At 39.9% G+C, this 17,800-nt stretch overlaps 1 protein-coding gene across 11 annotated transcripts in view; it reads left to right on the top strand.

Moving 5' to 3' along the window:
- TBL1XR1 (TBL1X/Y related 1) overlaps window positions 1–17,800 on the top strand; it is a 216,194-nt gene that overhangs the window by 75,871 nt on the left and 122,523 nt on the right. For all 11 annotated transcript variants that reach the window (XM_089780748.1, XM_075938010.2, XM_075938007.2 and 8 more), the window contains one exon: window positions 14,239–14,303. The gene's annotated coding sequence lies outside the window, so the exon portion shown is untranslated. The remainder of the gene's footprint in view (window positions 1–14,238; window positions 14,304–17,800) is intronic.

Below are 17,800 nucleotides of genomic sequence, written 5' to 3' on the forward strand. Positions count from 1 at the left end.
CTGGTGGGGAAAGTCAGGGCTTTCTTTACATGCTCCCCCACTCATCCTCCGAGTGTGAAGCCGGAGCTGGTACTTCAGCCTCACGGCAGCGGTGACATTGGAGTGCCAGCCTGGGCTCCCCGCTGTGGGAGGAGGTGAGGGGGCGCTGAGCTTGAGCCGCAGACCATCTGTAAGGCAGCCGTGGACCACTAGTTATCCATGGACTGCAGTGTCAGAACCACTGCCATAGAGAAAGTACCTGAATTCAGGTATCCTTTTTCAAGTCTTGAGCTGTTTTGAGAATTCTAGCAAGTGTAACTCAGCCAATGTTGACTGCACAGGAGGAACTCTCATTTAAGAAATACAGTAATGAAGATAGTCGTTACTAGGAAGTCTTCTGTCTCCCAGACCAAGGAAGTTTACTTGTTACAATATGCTATCTATTGTTCATTCTTGTTTAAAATGTTCCGAGCTATGGGCTTCTACCAGTTACCGTAAACTGTTCTACAATGTGCATAATGTCATTGTTTAGAAGATTTCCCTGATATTCAGCCTACATTTTCCTTCAAACCTCATTCCAGTGACCCTAGGTATGGCCTCTTGAATTACATAGTTCCTCTTCCTCCTAAGTCTCTTAGAACTGTTAACTAGATAGCAGATATTTATATATCTTCCCCATCCTTAGTTTCCTAGTGTTCCAAGCTTAGATCATTAAGGGCTTTATCAGCTATCGAAGGGTATGTCTACACTACAAAGTTAATTCGAACTAATGGACGTTAGTTCGAATTAACTTTGATAGGCGCTACACTAGCGCTCTGCTAGTTCGAACTTAATTCGAACTAGCGGAGTGCTTAGTTCGAACTAGGTAAACCTCATTCTACGAGGACTAAGCCTAGTTCGAACTTACTAGTTCGAATTAAGGGGTGTGTAGCCCCTTAATTCGAACTAGTGGGAGGCTAGCCCTCCCCAGCTTTCCCTGGTGGCCACTCTGGCCAACACCAGGGAAACTCTATTGCTCCCCTCCCGGCCCCGGACCCCTTAAAGGGACACGGGCTGGCTACGGTGCCCGTGCCAGGTGCAAGCCTGCCAGCATCCAGCTAGGAGACCCTGCACCTGGCACGGCTCGGGCCAGCCACCCAATGCCCCCCCAGCCCTCCCCCTCTTCCTGGGACCAGTCTGGTGGCTCCCGGGAGCTTGCCCAGGACCGCAAGAGGCGGGCACCCGCCTGGTCTAGTGTGGACAGTTTTTTAGTCTGGATTCGTTAGTTCGAATTAGCGCTGTAGTGTAGACATACCCAGAAAGACTTGTGCTTACCTTGCTCTTAAAAAATCCCAAGATGTTGACAGTTTGTGGGTTGATAAATGCCGGCTGTGGCAGATAAGCCTATATTGTATTGACTGTTTTGTGTTAGGAAAAAATGTAGGTAATGGGAAAGCTGAGCACAGTTAGGCATAAGTATTTGGAAAGTGATGAATCAAAGGTGAGCTATTATATTCAAACAGGTTAAATAAATTTAAATTCCACTCACTCTTCATGGCATTAGTACACCCTCTGCCATTGTGGTGGAAACATATGTTACGGAGAAAATAAGATTGTGTAATCTTTTATGATGAACTCTATTGAAAACCAAAACAGAAAGTAGGAGTGGAAAGGTGAGGTTCTGAGGAGAGCACTCAGTCAAGTTACCATGGTGATAAAATGTAGAACAGAACCTTTTTCACATAAGGAACTCACAAGCCAGGAACTACTGATATGTTTTGCTGATAAAAACTTAGTCTATGGGCCAATGTTCTTTTGGGAATATACTGTGGAAATTGAGTGGCATGATTGTAAATAAAGTACTGAAAGCTCAACGTTTTCCTGTTTCCAATTCCTGTTGAGAATGTTTGTTTTTTATTTTGACAATCTAGAGATTTTTATTTATTTCAGTACCAAGGCATTACAACACTCATTGCTATGATTTTTGGCTTGTTTACATTTTTACTTGTAATATTTCTTGAGGGCTCCCTCTTTTAGACCTGAGGGCTCCCTCTTTTAGACCTTTGGAATTTCTCAAAGGCAGAATGGTAGTAGCTTTTAGTCCTATAGAAAAATATTTGCAGAGGAAATGGGGAAATTTCTTTTAGCAATATAAAAAATATTTTTAGGTAAAGCAAGATAATAAGTGGAACTGTGATCAAACAGGTAGTTTTTAGGTTAAGAGGCTGTTTTTGTATGCATTTAAAATAACTTATTTTGAAATTATTATTATTTGAACATTGCATCCACAGTAGTATTTTCAGTGGGAGTATTAGGCAGTATTTTCAGTGGAAGCAAAATGCAATATATTGACTTCAGCATTCACCTTCAATTTTAGAACATCTCTCTAATGTGGTACTTTAAATGATTACAAAACTTGTTAAGATAAATTTGTTCATACAGCAGGAGAAAATGAACACAATTGAGGTGCTTTAAATATTGTTTATTAAACACCTTTTGACTCCACAGGAGAAGCCACTCACATGGTAAAATGCTCTTAAGCCAGAAACCAGGGATTTTTTTTTAAGTATTGTAGGTCAGTACCTAGGTGTCAGGCAAATTAAGAAGATAGCTCCTCTTTTTCCTCCCCAGAACAAGGATTTATCTTGCCAAATCCAGGCACAGTAGCCCAGTGGATACAACAATAATCTGTACACTATCCAGGACATGCTCTCTTTCCACACTTGGAATAGTGACCCAAGAAGATTTCCTTTTATAAGAATTCATGGTCAAACTTCTCGCTCCAAAGAGGAGACACAGTCATCTGCATAGCTGCAGAAGAAGAATCTAACTGGAAGATTGCAGAGATTCATTCATCTCTTTGGGACATCTGAAATGAATTGGAACTCTTTCTGGAATTTAATACAGCCTGATTCCACAGTAGCTTGAAGAAGTGTTAACAGATCAATGAATCTCAATGGATGTTCTATCTCTTCTGACCTCTCTCCAAAGTATATATCTGCCGTTGCTATGGAATCCTGTTCATCCAGGCAAATTCCAAAGGGAGATAGCGTCTTGCAGATGGAGCAATGATCTGGATCAACTCTAACTAGGTTCTTTCAAATGGTGTGTGTGGATTTTCAGTCTATATCCTTCATTAGTGATCTTACTGTGCCACCGAAGTTTTGTTATGGAATACCAATTTTCAAGACAATCTCACTGAGCCAGATGGATTTCAGAGCATTTTGAATATTAAAAGCATTTTCTTATTGGATGAAGTTTACTTCTCCTGTTCTGCCAGCCTAACATCTAAAATAATTGTACTATGGATGTGAATTTTAGAGCATGTTGAAAAGGGGAGTTGTATGTTGGGAAATCAGAACCCCGCTCCTAACTTTACACCCCAAACTCTAAACCAGCCTGTGGCAAAGCAGTTTTTACGACAATCTTTTTATGTATATGGATTTTGGAGCACTTTGAAAGTCCATACTGGGGTACTGTGTCTGATGAGCTCCTTGAGCTAATGACCCCAATTTAGATCACCAACTCTACCTTCTGCTGACCCTGATGTGGCACAGCAGTAATGTGATGGGGTGATAATGCCACCACAGTTGTGGTTAATGCAGGATTTCCATTTAAACGGGGTGAATAAGATGTACAAAAATTGTGTGGTTTTTGGGTTTAGAGTATTATTTTCTATGTTCTGTATTTTATACACTCCTTCATTTTTCTATAGCTTCTTGTGGAGGTGGATTGTCTTGTGTTTTTGTGTGGGAGATATCATTGGAGCTTTATTTTTCAAAAACGGTATGGTAACTAACATTTTTCTAGCCTCTGACATTTCTTTCAGATCCTTTTCACAAAACTACAGCTCTTTGAGGGGTGAAATTGATCCATGTGACTCTTTTGTGTCAGTTGTGCAAATTACTGCAGACGGCTGAAATTTGTTTTCTGGGACTTACCTACCTGGGGAAATTGACTGGAAGAACTATAACAGTATAATTATGCCACTGTAGCTAGACCAATATAATTCCCTATGTGGGCATGGTATTCTGGAAAAAAGTGACTTTATTCCTGGAATGATTGTATTACTATAATGTTGCTGTTGACTAATAACTTCCATCTTCTCTTTATTTAATTAGTGCTGTTTTCCTTGATAATCTTTGTAAAGTGAATATCTTGCCATGATTGTCTGTGTTGGAGGCGGCTTATGCTTTGGTCCAGGTTTCTGTATATTTTCCTATGATATTGTCTTTTTCTCTTTGGCACAATAAATACAATATCAGTACTAATATTTCCCCCAGTCAGCCTTCCAGACAGATAGGCATAACTGCACAGTCCAAGCCATTAGTCACAGCGCTCAGCCCTGGTGTTTAACTAATTCAGAGAGACTTCTGCATTAACAGAACAATAATCATTTTCATAGTAACAGCCTCCATGCTATTTCAGGTCTGGTTCACACTGTATCGCATCATTACACATATAAAATATTGCACTGTGATTTCCATTGGCCCAAGATGCTAAGTGAAGGATGGGATGAATGTACAGAATGCAACACTTTAGAGGAGAGAGTCAAAGTTATGGTCCTTAAGTTCAAGGTGCAGAGGTAAGCCACTATGTGAGTACATTTATCACACAGTAAGTATCACTCATGGAAGAGGTTCTGAGGAAACAATAGCTTTTTACAGGAATGAATTGACTAAGCAGATATGCTAAAGCTTTTAGATCACAATAACTTCTGAAGTATCTTAAAAGTGGAATTTGATATCACTAAATAGCTTATCTCAGGGACACTCCATGCTCTATCTTTTATGAGATTACACAGGTTATGTACCCAAAGCATTCTAAATGCTTATGAGAAGTGCACTGAGGAGAATGTAAAGGTATGTGCAGTCCCTGTGTGCGCCCTTGTGGCCCAGTGTGGTGCTGCAGCTCCCTCACTATTTTCTCCCAAGTGAAGCAGCACTAGATTCACTTCAACTAGGGGAGGCAAGGAGAGTCAGCTTATATTTACCAAATAGCATGTCCTCATCTTTCAATAAGTCTTTGGGAGAGCAATCTGGTTCAGTGCTCCCAAATGAAGTCTACAAAACAAGTGCTTAAGTCGGTTTAGGCTTGTCTCTTGGTTCCTGAATGAGAGAAACTGCCATACCCTATAGCGTGCTTGGCTTTTTACTCCCCTCCCTGTGAGACGGGAAGTTCCCAGAGCTCAGTCAGCAGCTCGTATCCAGAAGTCTATACTGCAGTCAAATAATGCTGTAGCCTAAGCCCCACACGCCTGAGTCAGCTGGTATGGACTAGCCTTGGGGTTTTAATTGGATGTAGATAATGCCTTTTATCTATAGTACTTAGCTTTCTGTTTCTGTGTTTTGAATTAGCTCAGTCCTGTGGTGGTGCAGGGCATCCTTGATTATTCTCAGGCTATGGACTCCAGCCTCTACTGTTGAAGGGATTGTACACTTTTTTTCCACCATACTCTCTCTCTCCCTGGGAACTATGTCTTGGGAACCCTTGGCCAAATGCCTCCAAATTCCACTACAAACTTTATCATGCCCCATGTTCTGACTTGCCAGTCTTCAAAACCAATCCTTATATGTGTTTGTTTTAGAGAAATATAATATTAAAAATTAGTCCTTGGCCAAATATTCCCAAATTTACACCACTAACGACCCCTATCCCTGATATTAGAGTATTCAAGTAGATTTGAGAGTAGTTTGAAATATTGGCTTTTAAACCCAGAATTTTTGCTCTCAGGTCAAAACTTCTAAAAAGACCTCCTGCAGAAGGCAGGCAGAGAGTAATTAATGTGCACAACACAGTGTATGCAAGTTACAGAAGGGGGGACTGAATCAGGCAGTAGATGGATGTTGCCCAAGTTCAATTGACACAGCATGACTTTTGAACAATCCAGTTACTCTGATGTCAGTCTGGCACCCGGCACTTTGGTTTGTAACAAAACCTCAGTCTGGTTGTACATGTGCAAATGGCTTTGTCTGACTCATCAGTTTGGTTCCAAATTTACTAATTCCACTTTTAGCGTGAACAACTTTTAAAATATTACTTGCGCAAAAGAGCTGGATGCTTACTGGATTAATCCAGAAGTGTTCTGGATGCTTGCTGAGATTAATCCAGAATGGGTAATGGCTGTTGGGAGGAACTCAGTCATTGTTTGAACCCCACATATACACATTTATAAGAACCATCACTTAGGGGTTGGTTTTTTTTTTTAAGCAGAGTCCCTTGCTCAGACTTCTTCAGAATTGATCAGCTGGCCATATCCAGGGCCTCCATAAGGCACAGTGATGTTCAAGACAATCTGAGTACCCATGTGGATTGTGGCACATTTAGTAATATTGGCTGTTAAACAGTAAACTAGTTTCAATTTTAACTACAATGGTACTGTTGCCCACCTGTGAGCTAGTTATAGCATAATCCAGTATAATTCTTCTACAGGGTTACCATGAACCCCTAAATTCAGGTTTATTTTATTAGTGCGTGTGTACAAGAGGCAATTACTAACTCATCTATCACTTAATAAAAATGGTGGTAATGAAGAAGGTATCATAGCCAGAGATACTCTTGTGTGTCTGTAAAGTGCCATTCCTAACCTCCAAGTTCGGGGCAATTCAGAAAGTCCTAGTAGCCTTTCTACTATTTTTTCCCCAACAAACATCATGGTTATGAAAAGGGGACATCCAGCCGTGAAAATTATCTAAGGCCTGATCAATATGTAAAATTGAGTTTGAACTAGTTATGTCCCTGAGAGAAACAGTTAAGTCAGCCTAACGCCCAGTAAAACATCCCATTAGCGACCCTGCTACCACCTCTTGAAAGGCTGAATTTACTACAGTGATTGGGGGAAAAAATTATTTGCTGTAGCATCTTGGCCGTATCGGTTCCATTTTAGCGCTTGTAATGTAGATGTATTCTAAGCTTAGCAGGCTCTTCATAATGAGGCAAGGCAATATCACAAAACTGATTTTGATTCTGTTCAGCAAGGCTGGAAGCAGATGAAAACATGTTAGTGCCTTATGAAATTGATTTTTTTTTCTGAAAATTAATGTCCTTATTCTTGCATTGGTCTTTGTAAACTCATATTTTTGTTCGCTTTTTAGTTCAGGTTTATATATATCTATTTTAAATTCATGGTCAGTCTTATTGATTGAGTGGTCCCCAAATACTACACAGAGGGAGGTCAGCTGTTTCTACACAAATATCTGTTGATTTTTTGTTTTTCTGTTTTGAGATCATAGTGTGCTGGAGACCCATTGTGCGCAATGGCTTGATTTTTACTAGTATCCTCTCTGATTAATGCTGCAGCAGTGAATTTTATTAATATCTGAGCCCTTGCTTTGAAGTTAGAATACTGAAGACTGTTCAATGGTGAGATAAAATGTATCCACCTTTGGACAGTGATGATAATGCTTTACCAATCTATAATGCCTTTTAGCTAAAGATTTCAAAGTTCTTTATAAATGTGAATTAACCCTTATGAACTAGATTATATCAAATTCCTTTCAGTAGCACTATTATAGAGGATATTTAACTCAGTGTTTTGGGCAGGGAAATTAGGTTGAACCAAAACCGTAGATCTGTCTTGAAGTGGAATGAGAAAGCGAAGAACCATGCAGAACTGCATCTTCTTTTTGATGTGGCAGTGTTAGCAATGAACCTAATTGTGTTTCACGTGAACTAGCTACTGCCTCTTGTTTCCTTCTATCCATCCCCCATACTCGTCCCTCTTCAGGGACCCATCTCACGAAGTCGCTGTCATGCAGGAACTGAACTATATCCTGCAACATGGAGCAATAGAATACGTGCCTCAACAACACAGCAGGATGGGGTTTTACTTACATTATTTCCTCACAAGCAAAAAGGCGAGAGGATGGAGACCCATCCTGGACTTATGCAAGCCGAACAGGTTCATTCATGCACAGTGTTTCGAGATAACTCTCGCCACCATAATTCTTGCGCTGGAGAAGGGAGATAAGCTCTGGACCTACAAGACATGTATTTTCATATTATGATACACCCTGTTCTCCCCCAGGTCTTCAGACTTTCTGTGGGCCTCCGGTCATCTTCAAGGTCCTCGCAGTGGTAGCTGCACACCTCTGCAGATTGGGAATTGTTATATTCCCCTAGCTGGATGATTGCCTGTTGAAAAGGCAGATACCCTTACCGTGTCCCTCTTCAACAATCTCAGCCTTTAGCTAAACTACCAAAAGTGCACACTGACAACACAACAGCTTGAATGTATTGGCACTCACCTTGACTGCACATCAGCCACAGTGTCACATGCTCATCAGAGGTTTCTAGCACTCACACCTAGTCTTGATAGCACAGAACACAGCCCTCAAGTCATGACCAAACTGTGTTTACAGTTGCTAGGCCATATGGCAGCATATGCTCCACTCCACATGAGAACATTACAGACTGGCTGAGAACAGTTTACAGGCTGCACTACGACCACATCAACAAACTTCTGACTATGCCACCGTAGGGCATTGCTTCTGCAGTTCCCCAATCTGAGGCACAGTGGCACCCAAACACCTAAGGTAGAGCACTTACAAGGACAACCATCTGGAAGAGCCTCAGTTATTGTACAGATGAGTAACCTTCTCTTTTGTACTCCACAAAGAACAAAACTCAATGAGTAAATACTTTGTTCTGAAAACTCAAGCATTGTAGAGATCTCCAAAAGTAGCATCTCTAACTGAAATGTGAACAATATATTCCTAAAAGGATCAGAAGGGGGGAAAAAACCCATGAGTGCACGAATTCATATGAAGAGAATCCACACTGAATTCAGTGTTTTAGCAGTAGAAATGTCCCTATCTTCTCCATATAGGATTCATTGTGAAATGGATGAGGGGAAGTGTGTTTGTAGACTGAATGGTGAAGCACTTGACAGACAGCTTTGGAAAAATCATTGTTCTGCCAGTGATTTAGGCTGGCAACAGGATTATGTTAAAGGAACAGCACAAGACTGTGTATATACTGCACATTTTTACCACGTTTGTAGCCATTTGGTGACATGGTTGGCTGTAACTGTTGTTCATTGGTCTCCAATCTTTAAGAACAAGATTGTTTTTTGGAATTTAAGTCAATCCAGGATTTACCACAGACCCAAATACCCTTGCCCTGCTCCTTCCCTGCCTCTTCTCTGAGTCCCCACTGTGCTCACTCTGTGGAGATGGGGTAGAAAGGCAGTGGCAGAGGGATTCTGAAATCAGCTTTCCTCTTCTTCTGTCTCCCCCATCCTGCACAGCAAGCAGGGGACAGCTCCAAGGCAGAGGGAAGTTGCAGCATGGCAGTGAGGGAAGGGACAGATGAAGTACCAGCATTTGATAGGTGATCCTGACTGGTTTGGCCAGGAGGCTATCAGAGACTTCAGGATATCATTAGGTCCAGATCTACTGGTTGGTGACCACTGCTGTACTTTTAATCACATACAACATGATTAACACTTGCTGGTAACCATGGCAGCTAAGAGTGCATTGCTATGACAACAGCCTGGGCTGGCATGTAGTTGTGTTTCTTTAGCTGGGTTGGCATACTGTTTTTGGTAGCGTAGATAAGACTTTTTAAGCATGTTCATGTGACCAGTTTGGTCGGCACTCCTTTCTTCCAGCTCTCTCTGCAGTAGAACATCTTCAGAGTTTGTTATCCCTTGTGCTGTTCTCTGTGTACAAAACCTCTGAGTATCCTTTTCTCTGATGAAGTATTGGGGGGATAGCTTCCCAGAATGTATTGACATATATAAAGGAAGCTGCTGCATAGATACAACTCAACAGACTTGTTGAATTGGGCCAGATGAGCTACAAAACAAAACCCCCAGAACAGAACATTTGTAAGGTGATCTTTTTCAGAGGCATTAAATGGTGACCTAAGTCTGCTCCTGCTGAAGCTGACTTTAACAGAAGTACAGGTAGACCAATACTGAGAGCTTTTAAAAATCTCACTTGTAGAGTATACAGCGCCTCAATTTAAACCTAGTTTGTTTCAACCTTACATTTACATTTACCGTGTGATGCTTTTTGGAGAGATTTTTGACATTCACATGCTTTGTATAATTTAAGATATTATTGGTATGAATTACCTACTCCAAATTCTATGACAAGCAGTGATAACTGATAATATGATAGATATTCTAAAATTTAGTAAAATAAATAGTGCTATTCGCCTGCAGTTTGGTCTTTGAAGGCATGCATCAAATTAACAAATGCCCATGGGATAATTTAGAATAGGACTGTGACAGCTTTCCAAAAAGATCTCTTCACTCTAAAAAAACTTGGTCATTAAGGACGCAATTACAGATTAAAAAATCCAAGTAGTTTTAAAATGCAATATAGACATCTAGAAAACTCCTGTTCAGGGTTGGGGTTAACAGCTAATTAACAAAAGTGGGAGTTAATAGGTTCTCAGTGGACCCTTTGGTTTTGATCAGACACAATAATGCTGAAACATTTAACCCTTTCATGATACGTTATTCAGCTATAAGAAAATAAAACTTGATACTTCAAATTGCATTTGGTATTGGATTGTGCCAAACAAAAGGTGGATTGACTTTTTGTCATTTTTGTTGTAAGCCCTCTTTTAAAGGGGAAATGTCAACTTAAAAATGCATTTAATAAATCCCCTTACCTTTATCCCTAATACAAATGGGACTAAGATTGTAAAAATATCTTGAACAACCAGAGCCTTCAAACTATGGGGAAATGTCCAACTATAGCCTTGAAAGAATTTCTGGGAAGAGGAACCTAAGTAAGGTAAAGGAAGGTGGGAGTGGACAAGACTTCAGTTAAAGAAATTAACTTAATCCATTGTTATTTACTTTAGGGATGTTAGATATTGTATAATTGAATTGACATGTAACTGCATGAAATCTTAGTGGTTATATGACTATTGGAAAGTTCCCGAGGGGCAAGGCTGGCAGCCAATGTGCCCCTGGCCCCACTCCTGGTGAGCCCTCTATCAGCCCGCGTAGCATCACAGGAGTGTGGGTGAGCACAGGTGGATCCAGTGCTCATGGGGAGCCACCTTAAAGCCAGATCTTCAGAGGCACTGGCTTCCCCCCTCTCCCTACCTCCTCCCCCCACCTCCAGCTGCATCTGACACAGAGGTAGCCAGGGTGGTGGGGGGAGTGCATATAGTCAACAGGATTAACTGATAAGCCTAGGCTTATCAGTTAGTCATTTAGTCAACTACACATTGAAATACCTAATTTACGTACCATTTTTATTGCAGTAGCACTCTCAAACCTCAATCAGTATCAAGGCCCCATTATAGTAGTCGCTGTAGAGAGACACCATATTGTATAGTCATTGTCCCAAAGGACTTATACTTTTTATGTTGCTTGTCTTCTAGATTGTATGGAGTAAAGATTGTAATCAGATGTATACAGTTTTACATGCACATCTATAGATCTATAGTTGTTTTTTGATATCCTCAGTTAAAGTGTTTTTTAGATAAATTTAGATAAAGACACTTAGTTACATTGCGTCTGTTCCCCAAGGCTGCTTCTTGCTGTATTATCCAATACTCGCTTTTCAGAAATTTCCTGTTACCTGATCCAGGGTCACGTCTTCTGACTGTAGCAAGACCCTGTTCAGATACTGAAATAAGGGTGTTTCCTATAAGTGAGTTTCATACATTGTCATTCCCATTTAAGATTTGGGAAGTAGCTCTCATAGAGGTGGAAAGGCTGACCATGCAGTGATCTAGACCTTGTAGGACTAGATATTACACTGATCTGTCTGTAAAGTTGTTGGTTATTGGCTGTATTATGTGAAGTGCTGCCTAATGTAGGAAAAAGTGGAGGAAAAACTGTCAGGCCTACTTGAGTGGGAAGCTATTTGCAATACTAGTTGCAATGCTACTTTGCTACTGTCAAAAGTGAATATATGGCAAGTAAGTGGATATTGGATAGCCTGAGAGATTACATCCTTATGTGAATGAGTGTTCAGCATGGAGCCCTGTCACTGAGTGGACACAGTGAAAGAGCTTAATTAATTCGAGAGTTAGGTGGAGGTTCTTTTCTCTGAAGCACTGAACCTTTACTATTCATTGTCCTGGTAAGCAAAATTAGTGGCAGATTATCTTTCTGCTTTGAATCCAGGGAATCCTGAATATCTCCGAGAACTAACTTTTTTATTTGCCCTATTTAATCTCCCTTTTGTTTTCTTTTCCATTTGCTTCCGGCTGCTCAATTTGTCAGGATTGTGATTTGATTTAAAATGGATGACAAGATAGTTATGGCATAATGCCACTATCACAGAGTAGAGTGAGCGGTTTCTCTTTGACCTTAAGAACTGCATTCTGAAATTAACACAGGAAAAGGAAGGAGACGAAGAGAGGGAATCTGGGCAACTAATTTAGGCTGAAGAAAGTCTCTTGTATTGTATCTCACTGGTTTTTATCTGTTTCCTTACACAACTTACTATCTTCATAAATAAAACAACACAAAACATGTCACACCCATAAATAGGCTGCAGAGTTAGATTTTATCAACTTTCACTGTCCACCAATGTATTCCATTGTGACACACAATCTAGAAGTGATTTAGTTTGCTCTCAAAGTAAGCGTAGTGATCTAACAGCATGCATCTCAAGAAACATCCTTTCAGAGAACTCCACATATAGGCAAATAATGTATCTATATCTGTTCACTGCTTCTGCTGAGCAATGTGATGAAGATTTTCTCTTCTGTCCTAATCCAAAACTCTAGCTATGTGTAAAACAAAACAAATCTCCCCCCCCTGCCCTCAGTTTTTCCACATTAAAAAAATCATTCCACTTGATAAGTGGCTTTTTCTTCCTTTAATCCCAACAGTCTTCATTACTAATATTACTAAGCAAGGGAGAAGAAGCGCATTTGCAAATATCTGAATTCCCAACATATTTTGAGTTCCTTCTCCTACTCTGTGGTGCATCTATATATTTGCATCATGAAGGTTATGTTTCTCTTTGATGCGTGCTTATAGATAGCTTGTAAAATGTTCTGGAATAGTGTAAACTCATTATTTCCTGATGCAAAGGATGTTTTTTCTGAATAGAGTTGTTCGACATTTTCATAATAGATTACTTGTGAATAAATTTTATTTTGTAGGCTATTTGCAAACTTTTTGTAGTTCCTTACATGGTTGGTCACCCTAAGTCACACGGTATTGTCTCCGCTCTCTGAATGGATGACTAATTTTTCTTAAATAGCCAATAGTAAATAAACTTGAAAATATGTGTATTCATTTGCAGAACAGCCATTCCTCAAACATTTATGTAAACAAATTCATTTGTAATTAGTGAATAAAAAGGGGCATATCAAACACAATTTTGCAAATACTGATTTGAGTATTCTGACTGGACGAGGTAATTTTTCTCAGTAATTATTACTGAGTTTTGTGGCTTTAAAAACATTAACTGAAGAATAGGGAATGGAGTTTTATCCTTTTTTTTTTAATATACTAAATAATCTTCCTGAACACTTGTCTGCTCTTGAATGTCTTCCTTGCAGGAGTTTTATTACATATTTCTTTTCAAATGTAGCCAGGCAGCTAAAGTAAGCTGACTTTCTCAATTTTCTAAGTTATTCTACAACTTGATAAATTTAACTGCTTTGCACGTTTTTCTAAATGTGCATTCTTGTATTGACTAATGTAATGTATGCCTTAGGAAAATGTATGCCAGAATTAAACATTGAAGATTAATGTTCTACAATCAAACCAATGGAAGAATTTTTATGTTTTGGTTTAGTACATACAAAAGGTGCTACATAAATAGCACAAGAAACTGAAGTCTTTTATTCCTAGAACAGATTTGGCATGGGCAATAACAGTGCCAGCATTTAAAAACCTGTCCCTGGAGAAATACATTAGAGCATATACAGCTATAGGTTCGTAGGTTCGTATAGACCCTTGTTTCTATGTAGATTTTCACTGAACATGGATGCAAGTGTCTAGAGGCCTAATGGCATAAGACAATTATTAGTCAATTATTAATAAGTTCTGTTCCTCCACAAGGTTAACAGTTGCAATTACAAGGACGATTTTTATCATGTGGACACCTGTTCACTAGCAATAGGACTGTACAAGAACTAATTCTTCTCATTATCACCGCTCCCAATCACTGCTGATTTAGCCTGTATATAAATTCTGAGGTGAAAACTTCAGTGTCTCTTACTGATCCCCTGTGCCATCTGGTTCCACTACTGATGCTGTTTATTCATCTGTGTTTTTATTCTGTTATTAAATCTATTTTGAAATATTAAATCATTTCCCTTTTCTGGTGTCTCCATTTCTTTTTTCAGCATTGTATTCCTGTGACTGGAGGTAGCGGACAGGAGAACTTCCCTACATCAATGCACTGCCAATGGTAAATACAATTTTAACTGCCTAAAAAAAGTTGTTCTTTTAGTGCTACTACAATTCAGTCTTATACTGCAAATAATGTGTTTGAAAGTCTTAGGACATGTCTACACTACAGAATTATAAAGACCTAACTTATGTTGGCATACAGCCATCGCAGTTATTAAATCATTTGTTTATATGCAGTATTTGGCTCCTTGTGTCAGCGGTATACTTGCTCAACAGGAATGCTTGTATATATTTTCAAGCAGAGGGCATTGTGAGATCTCCTGAAAGCCTGTATCAGTCGACATAAACAATGCAGTGTTTACGCTGACACTGTCGTCCCTCTCATTTTTTTTTTTACATCCATGTGCAGAATAAGTTTTTATGTGTACTGAGGCATGTATAGATATGCACCACCAGTAGAAACACCTGCTGCTGGCTTTGTGTGCTGTGGATACTCTGCTAATCAGCTGGGAGGTATTTAAATCTCTCCTGAATGGGTGCACAAGCTCTCAGCTACAGCGAACACTGTTGTCAACCTACTTACATTAACTGTGGTGCCACTCAGGGAGGTGGCATTACTAAATTAGCATAGAGAGGCACTTATATTGGTGGGAGCCAAATTTATGTGAAGACGCTTCTGCAGCTAGATTAATGCTAGGCAGCTTACATCTTGTAGGCCTTATTTTTAGAATGCAAGTAGAGTTTTCTGCAGCAAAAACCATAGCTTTACACTGGTTGACAAAGGAATTTACAAGTATTTCAAGATTTATTCCTTTTGGCGAATACAGCAACATACTTTGTTTTCAACAATTAGTTTAATTTGATAACATCTTAGTACAGTCACCATGTGGGTAATTGTTACTGTTTCTTCTTCTGATCAAGGGCATGGGCAAGTGGTTGAGTGGCTAGATATTATACTATCCCAATAGGATGCTTTTTGCAAGCTCATTTCAGTACTAGCAGCTTCTCTTTTTAAAAAGCTGTGCAGTGCCAGCGGTTTCTTGTTTCAACACATTTGCCAACAGAAAACTAATGAAGTTACATTTTGCTCTCAGAAAGGGGACAGGCTGATGTCCTCTTTTCTCATTTGCTCTCTGTAATGTTAATAAGTATTTTACATTTAAATTTGCAGACTTTTTAATTACTTTTGCTTTGTAGTGGTTGAGCAGATTGAGAATGGAAGTGAGGGTTGGAAGAGAAGGTCATAGACGGGACGACCAGGGAAAAGATTGTAAATGTTGCCTCCACCTCTGATGAGCTCCACGTGTGATTGCTTTCTTTGCAATTTTAATGTCCTCTTTTGTCACAGTGCAGCAGTTTTAAAATCTTAACTTGTATCACTAACCTGAAAAGTGACTCTGAAAAAACGATATTGTGTTTGTCTATCAAAGGGTTGCAGATTAAATATTCTCGGTTCACAAATAAAAAGGATGTTTGTATTTTTAACTGAGAACCCTGAAAATCCCACCCAGATTCTGAGAACTGAACTATGTTTTTCCAATTATAGAATCATAGAATCATAGGACTGGAAGGGACCTCGAGAGGTCATCGAGTCCAGCCCCCCGCCCTCAAGGCAGGACCAAGCTCCGTCTACACCATCCCTGACAGATGTCTATCTAACCTATTCTTAAATATCTCCAGAGAGGGAGATTCCACCACCTCCCTTGGCAATTTATTCCAATATTTGACCACCCTGACAGTTAGGAATTTTTTCCTAATGTCCAATCTAAACCTCCCTTGCTGCACTTTAAGCCCATTACTCCTTGTCCTGTCCTCAGAAACCAAGAGGAACAAATTTTTGCCTTCCTCCTTGTGACACCCTTTTAGATATTTGAAAACCGCTATCGTGTCCCCCCTTAATCTTCTTTTTTCCAAACTAAACAAGCCCAGTTCATGAAGCCTGGCTTCATAGGTCATGTTCTCTAGACCTTTAATCATTCTTGTCGCTCTTCTCTGTACCCTTTCCAATTTCTCCACATCTTTCTTGAAATGTGGCGCCCAGAACTGGATACAGTACTCCAGCTGAGGCCTAACTAGTGCAGAGTAGAGCGGCAGAATGACTTCACGAGTTTTGCTTACAACACACCTGTTGATACAACCTAGAATCATATTTGCTTTTTTTGCAACAGCATCACACTGTTGACTCATATTCAACTTGTGGTCCACTATGACCCCTAGATCCCTTTCCGCCATGCTCCTTCCTAGACAGTCGCTTCCCATCTTGTATGTATGGAACTGATTGTTCCTTCCTAAGTGGAGCACTTTGCATTTCTCTTTATTAAACTTCATCCTGTTTACCTCTGACCATTTCTCTAACTTGCTAAGGTCATTTTGAATGATGTCCCTATCCTCCAAAGAAGTTGCAACCCCACCCAGTTTGGTATCATCTGCAAACTTAATAAGCGTACTCTCTATCCCAATATCTACATCATTGATGAAGATATTGAACAGTACGGGTCCCAAAACAGATCCTTGCGGAACTCCACTTGTTATCCCTTTCCAGCAGGATTTAGCACCGTTAACATCAACTCTCTGACTATGGTTATCCAGCCAATTATGCACCCACCTTATCGTGGCCCCATCTAAGTTATATTTGCCTAGTTTATCAATAAGAATATCATGCGAGACCGTATCAAATGCCTTACTAAAGTCTAGGTATATGACATCCACCGCTTCTCCCTTATCCACAAGGCTCGTTATCCTATCAAAGAAAGCTATCAGATTAGTTTGGCATGACTTGTTCTTCACAAACCCATGCTGGCTACTCCCTATCACTTTATTACTTTCCAAGTGTTTGCATATGATTTCCTTAATTACCTGCTCCATTATCTTCCCTGGAACAGACGTTAAACTGACCGGTCTGTAATTTCCTGGGTTGTTCTTATTCCCCTTTTTATAGATGGGCACAATATTTGCCCTTTTCCAGTCTTTTGGAATCTCCCGTCTTCCATGATTTTTCAAAGATCATAGCTAAAGGTTCAGATACCTCCTCTATCAGCTCCTTGAGTATCCTGGGATGCATTTCATCAGGACCTGGTGACTTGCTGACATCTAACTTTCCTAAGTGATTTTTAACTTGTTCTTTGTGTATCCTGTCTTCTAAAGTTACCCTCTCTCTGCTTGTATTCACTACGTTAGGCACACCTCCAGACTTCTCGGTGAAGACCGAAACAAAGAAGTCATTGAGCATCTCCGCCATTTCCAAGTTTCCTGTTACTGCTTCTCCCTCCTCACTGAGCAGTGGGCCTACCCTGTCCTTGGTCTTCCTCTTGCTTCTAATGTATTTATAAAAGGTCTTCTTGTTTCCCTTTATGCCTGTAGCTAGTTTGAGCTCATTTTGTGCCTTTGCCTTTCTAATCTTGCCCCTGCATTCCCGTGTTGCTTGCCTATATTCATCCTTTTGTTATTTGTCCTAGTTTCCATTTTTTATATGTCTCCTTTTTTATTTTGAGATCATGCAAGATCTCCTTGTTAAGCCAACCTGGTCTTTTGCCATATTTTCTATCTTTCCTACAC

This window comes from Pelodiscus sinensis, chromosome 10, assembly GCF_052426305.1.
Source record: "Pelodiscus sinensis isolate ZL-2025 chromosome 10, ASM5242630v1, whole genome shotgun sequence".
Classification (NCBI taxonomy): domain Eukaryota; kingdom Metazoa; phylum Chordata; order Testudines; family Trionychidae; genus Pelodiscus; species Pelodiscus sinensis.